The following is a 22288-nucleotide window of genomic DNA, read 5'->3' on the forward strand; positions in this document are numbered from 1 at the left end:
GGTCACGCGTCACGTGGAGGAGGCAGGAGGCATGTCATTGTTTACAAGAGGAGCGCTGTACAAAAGTTTAATTGTCTTTGTTGTAGATTTGTATTTGTATAAGTATATTGTTCAAAATTGTCATTTGGCATGTGTATCCTGGATGCTTCAACCTTCAGAAACCCCAAAGTAAATGCATGCCGGGAAAAATATAAACTTTTCATCGATTGCCTATACATTGTCATGAGTGATTGAAGCTCTGGCTTATCGCGCTGAACCTGGATATCAATACACTCTACATTCTCTCAAATATTGGAGGGTGTGCAGTGAACATTTTACCCCTGAGGATTTCAGACCATCGAAAGAAACAAAGGGTCGATATCTGAATTCATCGGCTGTGCCCGTGCTGTTTTTCGAGCAAACTCAGTTTTGTGTGAAAACTTTGTCATTGTCACGCCTCCCTCAGGTTCTGTACCTCCCTCAGCGCTCCGCTCCTCATCACCCGATTTCTAATTCACCGCACCTGCACTCAATTCACTACATAAATAACTCAACTTCACGCCACTTCACTGTCAAGTCTCACACAAAGGACTCGCAGTGTTTATTTACCTGTCTGTATTTGCTCTTGATCTTCGTTGATATCTGTTTAGTGCTTACCCTGCTGTTTCTCCTGTTACCTCTTCTTCAGTTCTGTGGACATCAACATTGTGAATCCCTCTTTAGTTTGTGAAGCTTCTCTTCTGTGTGATATCACCTGTACCATTGATCACACCGTGTAAGCCCTGTAAATCCTGTGAATATCAGTAAACGCTCTCGCACTTGGTTTCACTAACTACAACTTGTGTGGCTTGAATTCTTGACAGTAATATAGCCTATATATTCCTGCTAAAGAAAAGCACAAGTAGATAACACAACGGCATTGCTCCAAAATAAAGGATGGTTATTTACTGCAGTAATGTTTTTTAATTATTATTTGGAAGTGATTTTATATATATATATATATATATATATATATATATATATATATATATATATATATATATATATTGTTTTGGTTTTTGAACAGCACTTGGTCTGTGGTCTGTGCAAGTTTCTCTTGTAAACAATGACGTGCTTCCTGCCTCCTCCATGTGTGACCTTACCAACGAGCTTACGTCATCTCTCTCATGAGCGCACGCCACAGAGATGTACGGAAGCGAATATTTTCTAGTTAAAAAGTATATAAGTATTGTTTTGTTTCTAAAAATAATAAATCGTTTGGGTTCAGAAGAACTTTATTTGTCGACTGGAGTCGTGTGGATTATTTTGATGCACCCTAAATATGCATTTTGGACTGTCAAAAAATGGAGTACATTCACTTCCATTGTTTAGAGGAGGAGGCCTGAAATGTAATCCTAAAAGTCTTAAATTCTGTTTTGATGAAGAAAGAAACTCAGATACATCTTGGATGGCCTGAGGGTGAGTAAATTATCAGCAAATTTTCATTTTTGGGTGAACTATTCCTTTAAGGAGTTAGAAGTCCTCAGGATGACTTCTAAGCTGTCTTGGGTTAGGGGCCACTTTTAGCGTTAAAATGCTTCATGAATTACTCTAAAATTAGGACTGACACACCCCTAATTTTTAAGAGTTGGTCATAAATTTCCATATTAGGAGCTACTTTTAGCCTGTTTTTTATGCAAGTGAGATGAGTAAAGAGCACTGTTACATATTTATTTGAACATGTATTTTGCTGCAAATATATCCCAAACTGACTCCCGAATTCTCTTTTTATAATGTCTGGATTAATGCCTGGATAATATCACACAAGGTACAGTGATATAAATACACATGGAATATTGTACATTAAGAATAACAGGTATAGTATAAAATATGCATAATATTAAAAATAATATAAAAGAAAACACTGGCTCACAGTCTTTTTTAATTATTGCAATACTTTGTTATATTATCCTTGCAATAAAAATACCAATGTGGTTCTTCAATTTGTTTGTTGACAGTAAAATATTCCATGTATAGAGTATTTTTATGGGATATTTACGAGCTTAGTTTAAACTAATTGACGTACCTCGCTGCTATTTTTAATGCCACACCACACCGGACACACCAGATACTGACTGTTACTTTTTACAGTTTATGTCTTAGTTGTTGAATCTTTATGTTCATACAAATATTTACACGTTAAGTTTGCTGAAAATAAAAGCAGCTGAAAGTGAGAGGGTGTTTCTTTTTTTTTTTTCTTTCTTTTTTTTTTGCTGAGTTTATAATGTCAAGACATTTAACTGAATTATTTTAAAATTAAAAAGCTGAGTTATTAGGCAATTCACTACTGTACTTTGACATAAACATCTTACCTCTGAGGTATTCTCAATAGCCAGACATTAGACTAGATTTTGACTTAAAGTCTGGAGCATATTGTGGCTAACCCACTAAGACAGGAAGTTTGACCAACATGTAAAATGACCAACCACAGAGAGATTTACCTATCCCATGTGATGTTTAGGGACAGGAAAATCTACAACCACATATATATATGTATATATATATATATATATATATATATATATATATATATATATATATATATATATATATATATATATATATATATACACACACACACACAAACCTGCTTCCTGGCAGACTTTTGGATTTTATCAGCTCTTGTTATCAATATGCATTAGATGGAATCCAAAGTTTTGTGGGCAAGGCTGAAACTACCCCTGAAATAACCAACGTTCTTCCATACCAATGAAATAATCCTGTCATATACTGTAATTGAGTACATCTTTCTGCAGTTGAGTTGTTTCACACGACTGAATATGATTTAATTTCAGAATTGTGTTTGGAAGCATCCTTTTATGCATTTCCAAGGAAACACTACACCACAAAGACCAATTCAAACAGATCTAGGCCCTGTTTGCACATGGCATTAAAATGTCACCTGTATCTGGATGTTGTCCACACATGCATTTAGTAAATTTATTTTAGTAAAATATTTTAATCTCTTGGGTTAGGTCGTACACCTGAATAAATGCTAAATGACAACAAAATTTAATCTTGAACTTTACTAGCATTTTGTACTATGTTTACATAAAGCAATCAGCACTTGCGACAGTAGCATCAGCATGTAAGCTTGCTTTCATATCTTGTGTGTAGGTTGATAGTGTAGGCTCTTATTTATTAAGTATTCCAATATTATTAACTGTTTGACCGTGTCTCATTTATTACACTAATTTTCAAGTAGAACAGGTTACATTCAAGGTAACACAAAACGTGGCTGGGTCTCATCTCTGACGTCCGGAGTAAACAGTCATTTTAAATGCAGCAGGTATCAGCGAGGACCGAGCAATAAGAATATGAATATGAATATGAAGCAATAATTACACAAGAAGCCTGTTTAACAGTTTTATTTCTCATATACTCTGAACATTTCTGATTAAGTGAGCTAACAGCGAACAGCAGAGTTAAATTTAAATTCATTTTTACAGCATATTTAGGGAATCCTACGTCTGGGGTTGAACCTGAAAAACAGATAAAAAGTGATTTTTAAATAGAAATATCCAACCATTATTTTTATCTCAGTGACTTTTGGTTGTTGGGCCTCATGTATTCAGATAGAAGACAAAGGCAGGCCTAATACAGTCATAAAAACCTAACTCAAGCCCCCACCTTCTAAGTCGTAAATCTTACTGATAAAAATCGTGCCACAATCAAACAAAGGGAGTCCAAAACAGACTACAAATCCATGAAGCCTTGCTCACTAAAGGATCGAACTCTCAACTCCTATTGGATGAGGCACACAACACAACGTCCCTCAAACATGACATCATCAGGAGTTGAAATACCTCTGAAATGCTTCCAGAGTGGCTTCCAGCGACTTTGTTCACCGAATATAGACGTAGCTCTTTGCTGCTCTCAGGTGCAACCTCGTGGCACAAGGAAGTAACGTCCGACTTGAAACTGTAGCCATACAATCTCCATCTCGCTGGACGAGTTGAGATTACTCTGTGTTCAACCGAACACTCTAACGGATCCGAAGGAGACCACCGAGCAATCCGCATCTTCATCCGTTTGCCTACAGAAGTGAAGAGATTAAAGATTTCTCTTCCATCTTCAATCAAGTCAACATTTCTGAGTTCTCCGCCAGCCCGCCGAGAATCAACAGCCGTACCGCCTGCCGACAGAGCGAGGAAACGGCCTCCCGTCATCACCCGAGCCTCAAGGAACCGGGTCAGAGTTAAAGGACAGAGGAAAACACATTCTACCTGTGTCCTCATGTGATTCAAGTAAGAGGTTTACGTCTGGACAGAGATAGAATATTATAGTGTGTTATTCTTGTGTTTCAAGGTTTTTGCTTGTACAGTTTACGGATCGCCATGTCCGCTCATTATTAATACTCAGGGTATTTATTATCACGATTTTGTTTTGCTGTATTGTGGTCCAACCAAATTGGACTGTTATGCAATTTCGCCATCGCGGGTGAGACCGCAACTGAGTTCATCCATTAAAGAGTCAAATAACGTGGGACTGTTTACGAGCCGTCCACCGCGTCTCTGAGCGATGAACTAAACAGCTGCTTTCTCTCCCACGATCGCGAAATCAGCTTTAGGGCTGTCACTTCTCTCTCTCTCTCGTACTAATTACACACACACACACATGCAGGCACACGACCCCTCACAAACATTCTGGCACACATTTTGGCTCGTAGATAGCTTAAATGCTAAAGCCCAGCTTTGTCCCTAAGCTATCGTACAAGCGTATATACGCGGTAACTGGTAGACACCATCTCCGCCCCCATTCGCGGTCATATTCCCTGGCCGGAAGTCTCGCGTGACACTCTCCACGAGAGTCACGTCCGCTATTTTGTGCGCGTCCCTCCTTACACACACACTGTCACACACACACACCCTATGTGTTATAGAATTATTTGTATTTCCATATCTAATTATATCACTGTTTAGTTTGTAGTTGTAAGTCGGAAGTTTATTGACTGCATTGTATTAATTATTAATTGATATTACTGCATAAATAAACTTTGTTTATATTACAAAGAGAAGTGTTTTGGTTTGTTTTGCATACACCTGTGTCATGCTGACGGGATGTCAGTGCTCGGATTCAAACCTTCATTCATTGTTTTTTTTCCCGAAAATCGATATTCTTCGGATGTCGATTTTCCTAAGAAAACAATCTAATATTGTGACTGTTTTACTATTTGGTTATTAGTCCCTGATTTCAGGGTGGTGCCCCGTCAATGTTAATCCTTATTAATATTCTATTGATTTTTGATAATTGATAATTATCTTTGATGATTGTTGAATTTGAATGATCAATAAGCTAGTGTTAATTTTAATTAATGTTTCATCGATGTTAACAATTAACGATTATCTTTGATAATTGTTGATTTTAAAGGATTAAAAAAGCTAACATTGATTCTCATCAATGTTCTATTGATTTTAATAATTAGTAAATATCTTTGATAATTATTAATTATTGCTAATAACCAAACTTGCTCCTAAACGTAGCACACTACATTTACTGGAGCTCCATATGAGGTTTTAATGAGTTAGATCCAATTAATTAATTTAAATATTAATTAATAACTAAAGAAATAATTATTAATTATTTCTGATAGTAACACTGATCTAAACAACCAGTAAAGCCCTACATGGTCAACAAATACATAGGCCAGACACAGTAACATATTTTATATCTTTATCTATACAGAGTTGCGTTTGCATATATAAAGTTTGCACACATCTATAAGAAGAAACATTTAGCTGTATTATTTAGCATGTGCTTCAATGTGTTGTTGCTGGTAACAAACCTTTGCAGTGGAAATATTGCGGTCGTTCAATGCCCAGCACCCATGATTTACTGTAAATATCTTTATTTCTTGGCATGTGTAAGCACTTAACAGTGTGCATCAAGTACTGAGGACATCAAAGTATGTGGGTAATATCAGAACAAGTAGTGTTTTTCTTACAAGTTGGAAGGATCCAGCCCACCAATTATTTACCCATTTATCTTCATACTTATCTTCTCTTAACACCTTTGTGAAATATTATCCAATGTTTCTATTTACACTTACATGTTTTTCACATTCACAATGTTTTGAATTTCTTTTAATTTAGATTTTTATCTAGTTGGTACCAGAGTAACACACAGGGGCATATTTGATGACTTAATCGAATACTACTGTGCGGGGAAAAAAGTTCTATCAGAAAGACTCATAGACTTAAGTAAAGTTGGCATGACATATATTTGATGAATAATATGAAACAGGAATGTACTGTAATGTCTCTTTTTGGCATAAGCCACGTCTGGCTTTCCAATGAAATTGCAACTCGAACTGTCAGATCCTGCTGGAGATAGGAGGCAAGGGCGAGGAGTCTATCCCCATGCAGGACGGGACTCAATTGGTGGTGGTGGGGAGGAGGAGGTTGCCGTGTTAGCACACTGAAACAGCAATGTGATAGACTGTAAGCAGACTTATAAAGCAATGGCTGATATATGACTGGTTTAGGAGCTACCTAGATAATGGCGTGATGATGTAGCTGCGAGTCTTCCCACTAGAACTACGCTACGCTTAAATATCCGATAAGTTATCTGGACACAGAAGCTACTTGACGTGGACAAATGACAAATGAGTTCAGTTTGGAAACTACATAACGCGGCTGATAGGTTGAACAGGTGCACCTTGTCCTACGCACCCAATCAGAAGCTTTTCCCTTGTGTCAAAATATATAAAGCTGCTACTCATCTCATACAATACAATGGGAAATGGCTACAGCAGCGCAGTATGTGTAGCATTATCGTCCTCTCGAACAGGTTTCACATGCTGACTTTCTAGGTTCCAAGTCCAGAATCCTGGAGAATTTGTTACCAGGAAAATATCTCCACCAACCGAACTAAAGTTCTGACTTCCCCTGAGACAACAAGTGCCCATAACCAAGTAGCACTCAAAAATCGCCACATGCAGCTTTCTTCAGCTGGCCACATTGCCACCCGGCTTTCCTATCGGATCTCTGCGACTCAAGAAGACTTCACTGAGCTTTCTATTGTGGCTTCAACATCCTAGCTGTCAGCGGTTTATGCAGCTGCAATACCTCACAGTCAGTCAAGCAGGTCACATCATCATTTACCCTGCGTTTGTGAGGTTTCCTGTACTATTAATCCCCAGCATTCTTTAATGCATGCCATAATATTTAAATTTAAATTAAAGTCACAGCAGATGCACTGGTGGATAGTTTTATAAATATATATTCATTCATATCATGTGATTTTAGATGTTTACAAGGATTGATTAAGATAGCTAAGCTGCGATTGCAACGCGTGGCCGGTCATGCGCAACGACATGTTTGTTTACACTGCAATGCAGCATGGGAGTCTGAGTTTGTAAGCAGAAGGTCTAAACTTAGCAGCTAGCCTTCCACTTCCCAGACCCGGAAGTGGTGAGAATGAGTAACGGAGAGAATGGAAGGCTCAAGTGGACTAACTATTATGTATTGTACTATGACGTATGGGGGAAGTTGCGGTTTTAAACATATTGTAATTATTTGAATGTTTGTACATAAATTAAATATTGTGACGTTGGAAGATTATAAGCAGAGATTCATATGACAAATAGGGATGTGCGAGACTAGTCGACTAAACGGTTCTGATGCTGCTAGTCGACACTGGAATTACTAGTCGGTTAATATTTCCCCCCATTAAACTGATAATAATTTTTACACATTTACCTTTGGCTTTATATTTTTACAGAGGCTGCACTTAAATTACTGTCATATTACTGTTACATATTTTAAATAGAATTAATAATACAAATATTATTTAAAAAAGAGGGTTATCTGTAGCAGATACAGAGTTTAATTTCACCTCAGGCTGCGCGTGCTTCTTCCCTCTCTCACTCGCGGCACGCGCAGGAAAATGTCCTCTCGCTAGACAAGCAAACTCAGCAAAGTAGTAATGAAATTACTTCGGTGGTGCAGGAATCGGCTTTCCAAATGTTTGAAAGTCCCTAAGGATGTTTTCACATTTGAGTCTTCTTTACATCTGTGCATCTGTGCATTTTCCACTGAGCAGGCTTTTTCAAGCGCAGGACAGCCACCTTAGGTGAGTTAAGTCCCGTCTTTCACCAGACCATGTTGACGTGTTAATTTTACTCATCAAAAAAATTATGCTTTTGAGTTAGTAGCCTAGAAAATAACTGTTTTAGACTAGGTATGCAATTTTTTAATCTGCTGATTAAGAAGGCTATTTTCAACAAGGTGCCGACTGCTTAAAGTGTTAAACTATCTTTTATTCTGTGTGCACGTCATGTTTAGAATACATTAGGTTTATTGCAGGCTACATCACAGGCATATTTTTTCCATCCTATAGCTATTTTTTTATTTTTTTACATCGTAACTGTTATTGGTTAACTTTCTTTACCGAACAGCTGTCATATTCGATCAATGGTTAATGCACAACTGCACATCGTGAAATACATGCAACTTTTCAGCACATTTTCTTTCTCTCTCATAGATTTGGCTTAGTCTACCTGTTAATTATTTTCAACAATGTCCTGACTGTTTTAATATGTTAAGTAACTTTTACTTGGTGATTTCCATTTAGAACAGGCTTTTAATGGTTGTTCCATTGATCCTGCACTATTCATTCAATTGTCTTCAATAAATATGTCTATTACATATTCGCAAACGTTGATTCAGTGAATGCGTGTCATGTTCTATATTTAATGTACAATGATCATAATTCAAGGCGAGCACGTCGCAGATAAATGCCCCTTTTCAGTGGAATTTAGCATCGGATTTGGAATAGATTAAGTATTTTAAATGGATCGCATAAATTATTATTATTATTTTTTTTTTTACTGTTTTCTGAAGGTTGGTTTCTCTTTAGACTAGTCGACTAGTCGGTCGTTTAAACGACAGTCAAATTAGTCGTAGCACACATCCCTAATGACAACGCTTTAATTCCTTGGCTGGGAACCGCAGCACAAATTTAAGATCACACCAGGTTGATCGTACGCCTGAGCCGAGTTAGTGTAATCACACCAGGTAAAATATACAGTGCCGTCTGGATATAGACTAGCTCATAGTGGATTGTTTGACTCTGTCTTCTAAGGAGTGTGACGTCAGGCTCTAAAGTCTCACCTAGCTTCGGTGTGCATAGGGATACATCATTTTATACCATCTTTACACCCCAGGTGGCACAGAATCTGCATCTGAAGTGGCATTTGGCCTTATTGACTTAAATCTGATCAGAGCAGGCATAAATGCATTTACACAGCAGTACAATGCTAACATTTTATGAGATAATATTTACATTATGGATACAGAATGTGAATTATGAGTTAACCTTGAAATATGAAAATAACTAATAAAATGGTTAAACAACTGTTTAAGGCTGTCCTGATGCTGCATTTAATTTACACAGAACCAAAAGTTTACACCTTGATGCTGCGTTTTACACAGATTTGATGATGCGCAGAGCAGGCTTACTCGGCTGTGTAAAGGTGCTTAAGACAATTTTCATGATTGTTTCCTAATTCACTGTATAATGCTATGAATTCATGCATATCTGGGCTCGCTAAATGTTTGGAACGGTTTAAAATAATATGACTAATCTGATTAGCCAACTACCTCCCCCAATTTAAAGATGTTGCTCTTTTGGCAGGTTGGATATTCAGACCTAAGCGGTCTACAGATTGGCAGCCGAATCCCTCTCTTGCCCTGTATATACACTATATTGCCAAAAGTATTCGCTCATCTGCCTTTAGACGCATATGAACTTAAGTGACATCCCATTCTTAATCCATAGGGTTTAATATGACGTCGGCCCACCCTTTGCAGCTATAACAGCTTCAACTCTTCTGGGAAGGCTTTCCACAAGGTTTAGGAGTGTGTTTATGGGAATTTTTGACCATTCTTCCAGAAGCGCATTTGTGAGGTCAGACACTGATGTTGGACGAGAAGGCCTGGCTCACAGTCTTCGCTCTAATTCATCCCAAAGGTTCTCTATCGGGTTGAGGTCAGGACTCTGTGCAGGCCAGTCAAGTTCTTCCACACCAAACTCGCTCATCCATGTCTTTATGGACCTTGCTTTGTGCACTGGTGAGCAGTCATGTTGGAACAGGAAGGGGCCATCCCCAAACTGTTCCCACAAAGTTGGGAACATGGAATTGTCCAAAATCTCTTGGTATGCTGAAGCATTCAGAGTTCCTTTCACTGGAACTAAGGGGCCAAACCCAGCTCCTGAAAAACAACCCCACACCATAATCCCTCCTCCACCAAACTTCACAGTTGGCACAATGCAGTCAGACAAGTACCGTTCTCCTGGCAACCGCCAAACCCAGACTCGTCCATCAGATTGCCAGATGGAGAAGCATGATTCGTCACTCCAGAGAACGCGTCTCCACAGCTCTAGAGTCCAGTGGTGGCGTGCTTTACACCACTGCATCCGACGCTTTGCATTGCACTTGGTGATGTATGGCTTGGATGCAGCTGCTCGGCCATGGAAACCCATTCCATGAAGCTCTCTACGCACTGTTCTTGAGCTAATCTGAAGGCCACATGAACTTTGGAAGTCTGTAGCGATTGACTCTGCAGAAAGTTGGCGACCTCTGCGCACTATGCGCCTCAGCATCCGCTGACCCTGCTCTGTCATTTTACATGGCCTACCACTTCGTGGCTGAGTTGCTGTCATTCCCAATCACTTCCACTTTGTTATAATACCACTGACAGTTGACTGTGGAATATTTAGTAGCGAGAAAATTTCACGACTGGACTTGTGAAGGTGGCATCCCATCACACTACCACGCTGGAATTCACTGAGCTCCTGAGAGCGGCCCATTCTTTCACAAATGTTTGTAGAAGCAGTCTGCATGCCTAGGTGCTTCATTTTATACACCTGTGGCCATGGAAGTGATTGGAACACCTGAATTCAATTATTTGGATGGGTGAGCGAATACTTTTGGCAATATAGTGTATATCTTTTGCCTTTTGAACTCTACACCATCATAATCGTGTGTCTTGTGGGGCAAGGTATGGCAAGGCAAACTGATCATCTTCTATGTGACGTTCAAGCATTAGTCAATATTAATATAAAGGTCACTATTTCAGTAGTGTCGACTCAGCTGGACTGCATATTTAAACTTCATTTTTATATACCAAGTCAGGTTAATAATATTAAGATCACTGGCACCTCCTAAATCTTTTATGCATGAATACTGCTGCCAAAATATGAGGTCAGGGATGGTTAAATCCACACTCTTCTTATGACCTGCCTGAGCTATTCCTATCCCCTATGCTGGTTTTGTCTGTTCCCACTCTTCTAACAACTGTCATTATATTTGCATATAGTCATTGTTTTAACTTGTAATTTGCAAACCAACTCTTCAGCCACCCTAGCAGGCACTCATTTCCATCTATGACTGAAAGATCCCAACATCATTAGTTTCACCCCTCCGTCATCCAGCATTTCTGAATGGGCTAAAGGAAAAATTCCCAAAAGCAAAGCTAAGCGTTTAGCTCTCTCACTACCGTAATAGCATAAGATGCGCATCGGTCAAGGTCTGGTGTTTTTGATGATCACACAACAGCTCTAGGATTCATTTTCCTCATAGCATGGGTTTAAGCCATCCTTAGACCTCATACTAAGATTTCCTGACTTCTATTAACATGCAGTTTTCCTTTTAGCATTCATACACGGACATGCCATGATATATCAATTGTCATAGCCCGTACTAATACAGATTTTGTCCTCTCTCACCATGTCCCGATACCTGCGATCCTGGTACTCCACCTTGCCTCAGATCCTCTCTTCCTTCTGGTGATGGGAACCCATGACGAATTTGTGGTTGTCCTCCAGCTAAGCAACCATGTTTAACGAAAGACTTGTCCTGTTGGCACACATGCTAGTCCATCGACTTAACCCTGGCTATAGGCAGGGCCCATTGTGCTCTTTAAAAATACTATATAATAGTCTTTAGTTGCATGCATGTTCCGATTAGTCACGATATAAACCCATCGGGAACACATAACCAACACACTCAGGTATACACTGCTAGCTACACATGACAGAAATGCACCTCACTGCAGCTCACATGTCTGGTGGTCAGATCTGCTGCTGGGGGATTTTTTTATTTTTTTTGCTTGCATTGGCTTCACAGAAGCAGTATATTCACTTTGTCAAGCAGCAGCAGCAGCAACAGCAGCAGCAGCAGGCATTAAGCAGATCAGTCGACAAGACCAAGCCTACTCCACAGTCTTGCATCAACTTAAATCTTAAGCTAAATCGAGAGTCACTCATGCACAGTTTTTCGGGTCACTAGATAAACCCATTGAGAACACATTTAGGGATACATGGCAGCTACACGCAACTGAAATCTACCTCACTGCAGCCCACGTCTGGTGGTCTGATCCGCTTGGGGGGAGGGGAGACATTGCTGTTTGCTTGTATTATCAATCTATAAATATAGCTGTTGGGGGGCATATCTTGATGTTGGTACAGTAGCAGCAGCATGTCTCTTCTGTTTCAGCAGCAGCATGTTTTTGTGCCAACAGCAGCAGCATATTGACTCATGTCAAGCAGCAGCAACATGCGTAAAGCAGATCTAGTCCGCCAAGACTAAGCTTACTTCACTGTCATTATAATCAATAAAAATCTTTAATCTATCTCAGAGAGTTGTCCTAACTGAAATCTTATTGGGTGATTATCCGATCTGCTTAACTGGATCACGGTGATCGCATGTTAATGCTTTGTATAAACAGGACCAAAGTGTTCAAAAATACCAGTCAGGGAAACCATGTAAGAAACTTTCCAAGATTTTGTGCAAACATTCTGAAAAACCCAGAGACATAAAGATAAATAGATACAGCTATGTACAGAAAAGTCCTGGGGGAAAACATGCTACAGTCCTCAAGAGTAGTGGGACTTCAAGGGTGATTTATCTTTGCAACAAGAAAGATACTTTAAGCAAACAGCAAAAGACACACATAATGCCAAAAACAGTGATGTCCTGGAATTACCTAGTCGTTTCAATGAAGCACCTGAGAAATTACTTAAAGAATTTCAGTTCAAAAACAGTTCCTATCTAAATCAGTGAACTTATTTGCACGTGCTGTCTGGGATGATTTAGCACCCAATTCAGTAAAGGAATTACGCAGATCAGGCAATGGTGCAAACACGCCCAAATAATCGCTGCTGAACGCACTTTGCACGTGCAATTCTGATCTTGCGGGCTGATTCTTTAAGCTATATAGTTGAGAATGCAGCAGATCACAGTTATCTAAAACACTTTGGCAGGACTGAACAGCATTACTGACCACTATGATCCAAACACCTGAATCATCTCACTAACATGCCGAAAGTGCGCTTGACTACACCACGCATCTGAATATATGCCAGGTTATAACATTGTTCACCATAATTTAATCATTATTTGAATTACGATTTGTATGAATATATGAATTACTGCTGATACAATCAATACAAAATGTACACAAACATCTCTTAAAAAAAAATAAAAAATTTTACTGCCTGCTTTCATCTTGCGGTAATAGTGAAAACAACGCAGGTTTTTGCACTGAAATACCATACGCAAAAGTGCCGCAACTGTTTAGTGAATCTTCCCCTCAGAGTCACAAATAATAAAACTTACTTTACATTTTCAATCCAATTTTATGTAGTGTTTTGGCATTCCAATCAAATAATGAGTCTAAAAGGAAATGTTAAAAATTAGACTTCTAATGCAATCATTGCACTTGAAATGGAAAGTCAAGCCAATTGTATTGTACAATATATATAATATACACTCACTGAGCACTTTATTAGGAACACTATGGTCGCTGTTGTAGCCCTTCCGCCTCAAGGTTCAATGTGTTGTGCATTCTGAGATGCTATTCTGCTCACAACAATTGTACAGAGTGGTTATCTGAGTTACCGTAGCCTTTCTGTCAGCCTGAACCAGTCTGGCCATTCTCCGTTGACCTCTCTCATCAACAAGGCCGTTCCATTAACTCAATTAGTGAATTCGCCCTTGTGAGTGGTAATTGCTACCAACGATTTTTGCTCCAGAGGAAAATATAAAAAAAATCTATAAAATTACGTATATCTTTAGTTTTAACAATACATAGCACTTTCAGTGGCAAAATTTCACATTAAGAAGTTCTTAAAAATGTTTTTAAATACCTCTACCAAAACAATGTGAAAAGGTCTAAGGCGGTGAATATTTTTATAGAGCCTGTAAAAGTGTGTACTGTATGTGTTTGTACATCTAAGCAGTATGTACGAGTACAGAAAGAGTCAAAGGGAGAGCAAGGCACACAGTGCGCAAAGTGTAGCCTACATGAGTTGTGCATCTTGCAAATTTGAAAATTATAGGGGAAGATAACAAGCAGGCGGCATTAAAAATGCATCTCTAATTCTGGGATGAAGCAACTTGTGGAATGAGTTTTCTGATGGATGACACTATTTACTCCAGTTACTATCTCTGAATCAAAGATGAGCAAACAGTAGAACAGGAAAAACTGTCAGCTGTGTCCACATACATTAACTTCCCTAGCAGCACCAAAATCAGAAGAGCTGAAAGATGAATATGTGGCTTGGTGGGTGATGCATATGCTCAAACATCTTGCACAGTGGCACTTACAGTATGTGTGGTTGACCTGAGTTTGGTTCCGGCTTGGGGCGTTTCCTGGTCCCAGCCCATCCATCTTCTTACTATCCCTATTTCCACCCCATTTGTCACTTCTAATCTATCATATAGAATTACAGGCAAAAATTCTATAAATACATTTTTAAAGCCAAAACAAATTACATTTTCTGGACTGCACAATCACACAATAAAGGCCGACAGAAGTTGTGTCCAAAAATATCACACGATGGCATCATAAAATGGCACTATGGATGTCAAATTATCAGTAGTTTGGTAGCAAATCAGTAATAAATAAAAAAACAAAAAACAAAATAATGATACCACCCTTTTTTGGTAGTATTTTACTGGTATAGACTACTTAAATTGTGGTATTGTGACAACACTAAATGGCACTATGAACTGATTATAAGAACAGTACCTCTGGAACATCCTAGGATTAATCAACTTGCTCAAGGGCAAAATGGTGATCACTCTTTGCAGGGATTAATTCAGCAACCCTCTGGTTACCAGCCCTGAACTTTTAACCACTTCACTATACCACCCACAAAAGTGTAGCACCATGGCATTGAGGCAGCGACATGTATGTTGGTTTATACATAAACCTGCAAGACTTCCAGAGTATCTTTTTTTGGCCCCATAACCTTAGAACTGAAAGGATGTTTGTGCTTGGAATGGAAATAAGCAGTAGGCAGAAGCACAGCTACCATTCGGCAAACTCTCTTCAAAGTCATGTTGTTTATTTAAAGGAGTTCAACCAGTCAATTTGTCCAGGTCCGTAGTTCCAGTTGTAACAAAGGTGAGTCTGGACCAATAAAAGTTTTGACCTACAATGGCACTTTGTGGCTTGGAAACCCCTGATGTTGAGTGTCATATAAAAAACCTCCTCTGCAAGGTGCAGGTGAAGGTAAACCCCACAAATTCTCCTATATCAATACTGGGGCACTGTAAGGATGCCAGTTCACTTCCCTCCTACACTTTTTTGGTAAAAAATTAAAACCAGTGAGAAAAAAAAAAAAAAAAGAGTAGAGATGATGAGTCCATGTGAACTAGGGAGGCTGTCTGCATTCTGGTACAGTGAAAACAAACTAAAACTCAAAACCAAAGCCAAAGAATTAGTAATCGACTTCTCCAACCCACTTACGTAGTGTTTCCTGTACCATTACTCACACTGCTGAATTTACTGCCTCACAGGAAAATGATTTTATGTTTCACTGAGTTGTGAGCCTGCAGTGTGAACTGAATGTGATGAAAGAGAAAGAATGGGTGCAATTAAATAATATATAGACAAGGTTGCACACAGTAACAAACATACAGCATAGCCAGAATTGTCCGGATTATGAACAAATGGATCTTCTGAACAAGTTCTCTTTAAAAACAAACAAACAGTCAAAATGATTCAAGGTCTGAATTAGTCACCCTCATTTTGTTTCAAACTGGAATAAAATAGAAAATACTAGACAGTCACCATTAACTTTCATCGTATGAAAAAAAGAAGAAGAAAAAAAACAGTAAAGAAACTGAATGGTGACTGAGGCTGTAATTCTGCCTAACATCTCATTTTGTGTTCTATGGAAGAAAGAAGCCATACGTGTCTTGAACAACATAAAGGTGAACAAATTTTCAAAATTTCATTTTTGAGTAAACTATACCTTTAAATGTAAATAATTGAGTTGACGAAACATGACATCAGCAGAGGATGACTTGTTCAACCAATCTTCAACTACCCCAACTTCTCTGATTCAATCTGCCCTCATCCTACTGGCATAGGGCTGTATCTGCCCACTCAAGGGGGAACCTGCGGTGCATTGTCCAGATTGCGCTGTGGATTGTTCATCTTCTCCTGCCTTATATTAAGGACCCAAGCCAAAGAATGCTCCAACACCACCTGTTCCAGGTACTCTCCTTCTGGCAAACCATACAGCCAAAATGCAAACTTGTGCAACACAAGGCCAAAACCACTCATGTCCTGCACCTGTACCTGCACCATCTGGCCCTCTGTAACATTCTGTCCGACATGGCTCAGAATGAGCAGGACATGGACAATGGTAGCTAGTCTGTCACTTATGGGTGTGTGGAGGCAATGACTGGTCAAGAGGAAAAATGAAACCAGCATTGGTTTGAACAGCAGGTAGGCTAAATGTTCAGAGACTTCAACAAATAGGAGGCCACCTATTAATGTCTCGTAAATCTCATTGAGCCCGTTTATATGCACACCAATACGCTGATTACTCTATAAAAATCTGACAAGGCAAGAAATTGCATTTACATGACATTTGAAATAATCAAGTCATTCTCTATTTTTGACGTCAAACCGTGAAAAGGCATGTGCTCAACATGTGTGCCCATTGAATGAGCTGGTAAGAACACTGGTTAAGGTGTTTACATGGCACATGAAATCAGCGTAATGGGAAAAAATTTACTTATTCAGGTTATTCAGAAGCCATTTATGGCCTTTACGCGATAAAGGGGTTTATTGCATTTACATGACCGCACGCATTGACGGCTTAATAAGCATTATCGGTGTAAGAACGTGCATGTACATGTGCTCAATGATGCAAAACTCCTCTACCAAGAGCGTGAGACTGCAGGGATGTAAAATAGCAAACATTCACTACTTTCTCTCACTCTAGTGTGCTTGCCAGTACTCTTAGGACAATTCATTTGTCAGTTTCTCTTTTTTTCTAGCACTTCCACTGAGCAGCTGCAGATAATGTGGTGGGAACTAACATACGGCGCTGTTCATAATCTCTTAATGCATGTAATCAAGTGAATATAACTGCAATAAAAAAAGATAATGATTTTGATTACTGCAGAGGTAAGATCAATTCCAGGTAAAGTAAGCACTTTTAGTAGGTTTCTATCCAATCAAAAGGATTAAGTATTCTTTCTTGTTGCAATCATAAATCCACTCTTTGCAGAAATTACACATGCCAGAAACTTTTAATCAAATTAAAAACAATGGATTCAAAACATCATGGTAAAGTGTTTATTCCACTCTACACTACTCAATTCAGGTAAATTTGTGTATATAACAGTGAATTAACAAGCAAAAAGTCCAATACGAGCCATTTGCAGAGTCGCATTAGCTTAAGTTATCATGGATAGGATAGGAATGGGAATCATAAGGAATTTAACGATTCCGGTTCCGAATTCTTCTTAATGATTCCGGTTACTTAATGGTAAGAAGATGCATTGCTTTACAAAACAAGCACATGCAAAATAACTTTTGTGCGCTCAAAATATCATCTTGCTCACACAGAATTGTGGTGCAACTATAACTCCATATTCACATTCACACACACAATGAATAAGTGTTTGTTTCACCAGCACTGGGTGAGTGAGAGTTTGCAGGATGCTCATGGCATACAAACACCCTTGATTCTGAGTCCTCACTGCTGTACTTACAACAAAGCAAAAATTTACACCTGCAGCCCCAGGGAGGGGAAAAAGTGAGAGAGAACAGGAGAGTTAGAGGAAAGGAAGGGACAGAGAGGGGAAAACAAGAGTGAAGGTGAGAAAAAGCAGAGAAAAGATAAGAGGGCAGAGTGAAGACAACCAAAAAGAAGAAAAGCTAAGAAGAAATTAATATTTGACAGAGCAGAGAGAAACCTAGAGAAAACAGGACTGGAGTGGATCTGTGACGACAGGCAAATAAATGAAAGGAGTGGAGCACAAATACTATTGGTCTTATTGATTCTGTTTATTAGCAGATTTGTTTATCCTTTCATCCACATACTTTAAGGCTTGAATATATAACCAATAGCACAATAGAATCAAGGTTAGTTTAAATTTTTTTATGTATAATACTGTACATACAAAATTGTAACAAAACTACAGAAGATACAACCATGGGATCCCATAATACCATTCCCTTACCACTGCATCAGGTTTATCTAGCTCCAGCAAAGATAAAGGGTATTAGGGGATATGCTGCCAGATAAAACTCATCTTATCACCTTACAAGAATTTATTTGTTGTTATCTAAACAATAAATTAAAATGCTGCTTGGGATTATGAGAATATAGCTTATGTAGTTTATACTTTCGCCTGGCACTGCAGCACGTCCTGTGTCTGCAGCTCTTGAAACAATTTGAGAAATGCTCAACTTTACGTGCATAAAAAGCGGAAAACGCTGTGCGCCAACCAATCACTGTAATCTGAAAGCAGTGACATCTGTCAAAAGCACTTAACAATCTGACAATAATGCTGACGTTCCTGCTGGATTTAGTGCTTTAATAACATAATAATGTTTTATTCAGACTTCAAATAGGGATTGCATGCATTCATTGTGGCAATACTGCTGTTGGGTAAACAAAAAGTGTAATAAATCAAAAGTGCTGGTATATTTAGGCATTCGGAAAGAACGCTGGCATTCCAAGTGTGACTGCACATATATTAAGATGACATCATTGCTCATGTACAGAAAGCAATGATAGACAATACACACTCGCATTACATATAAAAAACATGCCCCAGAGTGGCAGTTTTCTAGTGTTGTGAGCGGGTGAGCAGATTTCTTCCACCCCTGTGGAAACGTACCGCTGTGGTGTCAGGTGCGATCATTGCGCTGTGCTTGTGTAAAAAAAACTTTTTGGGCGCACACCAGATTCAAATTAGAGAAGATGTAAATTAAAGTCCCAGTGAAGTGCCTTGACGAGCACAGTTTAATTTGGTGTTTTGGTGCATAGAAAAAGGCTCAGGAAAAGAAATTGCCCACACTGGTTCTTGCATGTGTTGGGCCTCATGTATTCAGATAGAAGACAAAGGCAGGCCTAACAGTCATAAAAAACATTCCTCAAGCCCCCTCCTTCTAAGTCAGATGTTGTACTGATAAAAATCGCGCCAAAATCAAACAAAGGGAGTCCAAAACATCGAGCTCTCAACTCCTATTGGATGAGGCACACCACAGAACGTCCCTCAAACATGACATCATCAGGATTCAAATAATTCTGAAATGCTTCCAAAGTGGCTTCCAACGACTTTGTTCTCCAAATACGGACGTAGCTTTTTGCTGCTCTTCGGTGCAGCCTCGTGGCATAAGGAAGTAATGTCCGACTTGAAACTGTAGCCATACAATCTCCATCTCGCTGGACGAGCTGAAATTACTCTGTGTTCAACCGAACACTCTAACGGATCCGAAGGAGACCGCTGAGCAATTCGCATCTTCATCCGTTGGCCTACAGAAGTGAAGAGATTAAAGATTTCTCTTCCATCTTCAATCAAGTCGACATTTCTGAGTTCTCCGCCAGCCCGCCGAGAATCAACAGCCGTACCGCCCGCCGACAGCGTGAGGAAACGACCTCTCGTCATCACACGAGCCTCAAGGAACCGGGTCAAAGTTAAAGGACGGAGGAAAACACATTCTACCTGTGTCCTCATGCGATTCAAGTAAGAGGTTACATCTGGGCAGAGATAGAATATTATAGTGTGCTATTCTTGTGTTTCAAGGTTTTTGCTTGTATAGTTTATGGACCGCCATGTCCGCTCATTATTAATACTCAGGGTATTAATTATCACGAATTTGTTTTGCTGTATTGTAGTCCAACCAAATTGGATTGTTGTGCATTTTCGCCATCGCAGGTGAGACAGCAACTGAGTTCATCCATTAGAGTAAAATAACACAGGACTTTTACGAGCCCCGCTCGTAAAACCGCATCTCTGAGTGATGAACACGGCTGCTTTATCTCCAGCTATTGCGAAATCAGCTTTCGGGCTGTCACTTAATCATCTCTCTCTCTCTCTCTCTCTCTCTCACTAACCACACTGACACACACACTGATACACACACACACCTTATGTGTTATAGGATTCTTTTTATTTCCATATCTAATCATGTCACTGTTTAGTTTGTAGTTGTAAGTCGGAAGTTTATTGACTGCATTTTATTAATTGATATTACTGCATAAATAAACTTTTGTTTATATTACAAAGAGAAGTGTTTTGGTTTGTTTTGCATACGCCTGTGTCATGCTGACGGGATGTCAGCGCTCGGATTCAAACCTTCATTCATTGTTTTTTTTTCCCGAAAATCGATATTCTTCGGATGTCGATTTTCCTAAGAAAACAATCTAATATTGAGACTGTTTTAATATTCGGTTATTAGTCCCTGATTTCAGGGTGGTGCCACGTCAATGTTAATCCTAATTAATGTTTCATTGACGTTAACAATTAACGATTATCTTTGATAACTGTTGATTTAAAGGATTAAAAAAAAGCTAACATTGATTCTCATCAATGTTCTATTGATTTTAATAATTAATAATTATCTTTGATAATTATTAATTATTGATAATAACCAAACTTGCTCCTAAACGTAGCACACTACATTTACTGGAGTCCCATATGAGGTTTTAATGAGTTAGATACAATTAATTAATTTAAATATTGATTAATAACTACAGAAATAATTATTAATTATTTCTGATAGTAACACTGATCTAAACAACCAGTAAAGCCCTACACATGTACTGTCACAATTTTTTTGAATATGTAACAAAAATTGAGTAGTGTAGGCCTATATACAGGGCCACTGTAGATACACTCAAATAGATTCATGTAGACCAAATATTCATGCTGGATATCCTACAGGAGTCTGTTGGGGTCACAGTGATGTCAAACACTAAGCTAAGCCTGTGGATTGCTGTATGTATTCGCTGTATTTGTCTTTCAGCTCATTTTGAGTTTGAACACAGTGTTCCTCTCTGTTGCACAGCGTTCTCCTCACTGTTTCTCACTTGTTTACACTTGTGTTTGTGTTTCCTGTTTACTAGAGATTTGCTGCCTCATCTTCCCAGATCTGATACTGAGCTCTGAACTAAAATGGTACAGACAAATTTATAGTGGCATAAAACTTTATGGAATAAATTTCTACGCTTGTGAACGTACAAAACTGTGAAACATCAATCTGTACATACTGTACGTCAAATTTGACTCCACACAAAAAATTTAAAAAGTGCTAGGAGAGATATAGGAGATATAACTTTTTATCACTCAATGTATACACACACACACACACACACACACACACACACACACACACACACACACACACACACACACACACACACAAATTTATGAGCAGAGATGAATGACTCCATGCTCAGGCCACTCCTGTTCAACCATTCCAGTGACAGTGACAAATAGCCCGGCAATGTTAATTAAATGTGACAGTCCAGCAAACTCCAATAGGAAGCTGGACTCTGGCTGTTGGACCCTACATGCTAGTGTAACTGACTAGACACTGCTTGTCTTTGCCAGTCTTAACTTGACATATACACAGCATAACACAATTTTTTTTTGGATGGAAACAATAATGTGTAGACCAAAACCACATGCAAACGAAGCTACAGCCAGTGTGGTCTACAGCTACCACATTGGGCAGTGTGAGGTGTCTCCCTAAGGGCAATTAAAATGCATAGTCAATTAGCAGCAAAAAGGTATAGTCTTCTCAAGCAGACCCCCCGGTGTGCCTGCTGACATTCCAGAGGTCTCTTAGGACCTGGTTCATTATTCTCGGTGTGTATTTGCTGACATTGTGGAGGCATCACTGGTCCAGTTCATTACTCTTTGTGTATTTACTGACATTGGGGAGCACTGCCGAGGTGCATTCATTATTCCTCACTAGGAATAGCACACTAAGATCTGCATGAAGAC

General features: G+C 38.9%; 1 protein-coding gene across 1 annotated transcript in view; it reads right to left on the minus strand.

Moving 5' to 3' along the window:
• The window catches only part of LOC127455905 (potassium voltage-gated channel subfamily G member 4-like), a 52396-nt gene that overhangs the window by 27301 nt on the left and 2807 nt on the right, over nt 1-22288 (minus strand). The gene's annotated exons all lie outside the window — the stretch shown is intronic.

This window comes from Myxocyprinus asiaticus, chromosome 18 (assembly GCF_019703515.2).
Source record: "Myxocyprinus asiaticus isolate MX2 ecotype Aquarium Trade chromosome 18, UBuf_Myxa_2, whole genome shotgun sequence".
Lineage (NCBI taxonomy): Eukaryota > Metazoa > Chordata > Actinopteri > Cypriniformes > Catostomidae > Myxocyprinus > Myxocyprinus asiaticus.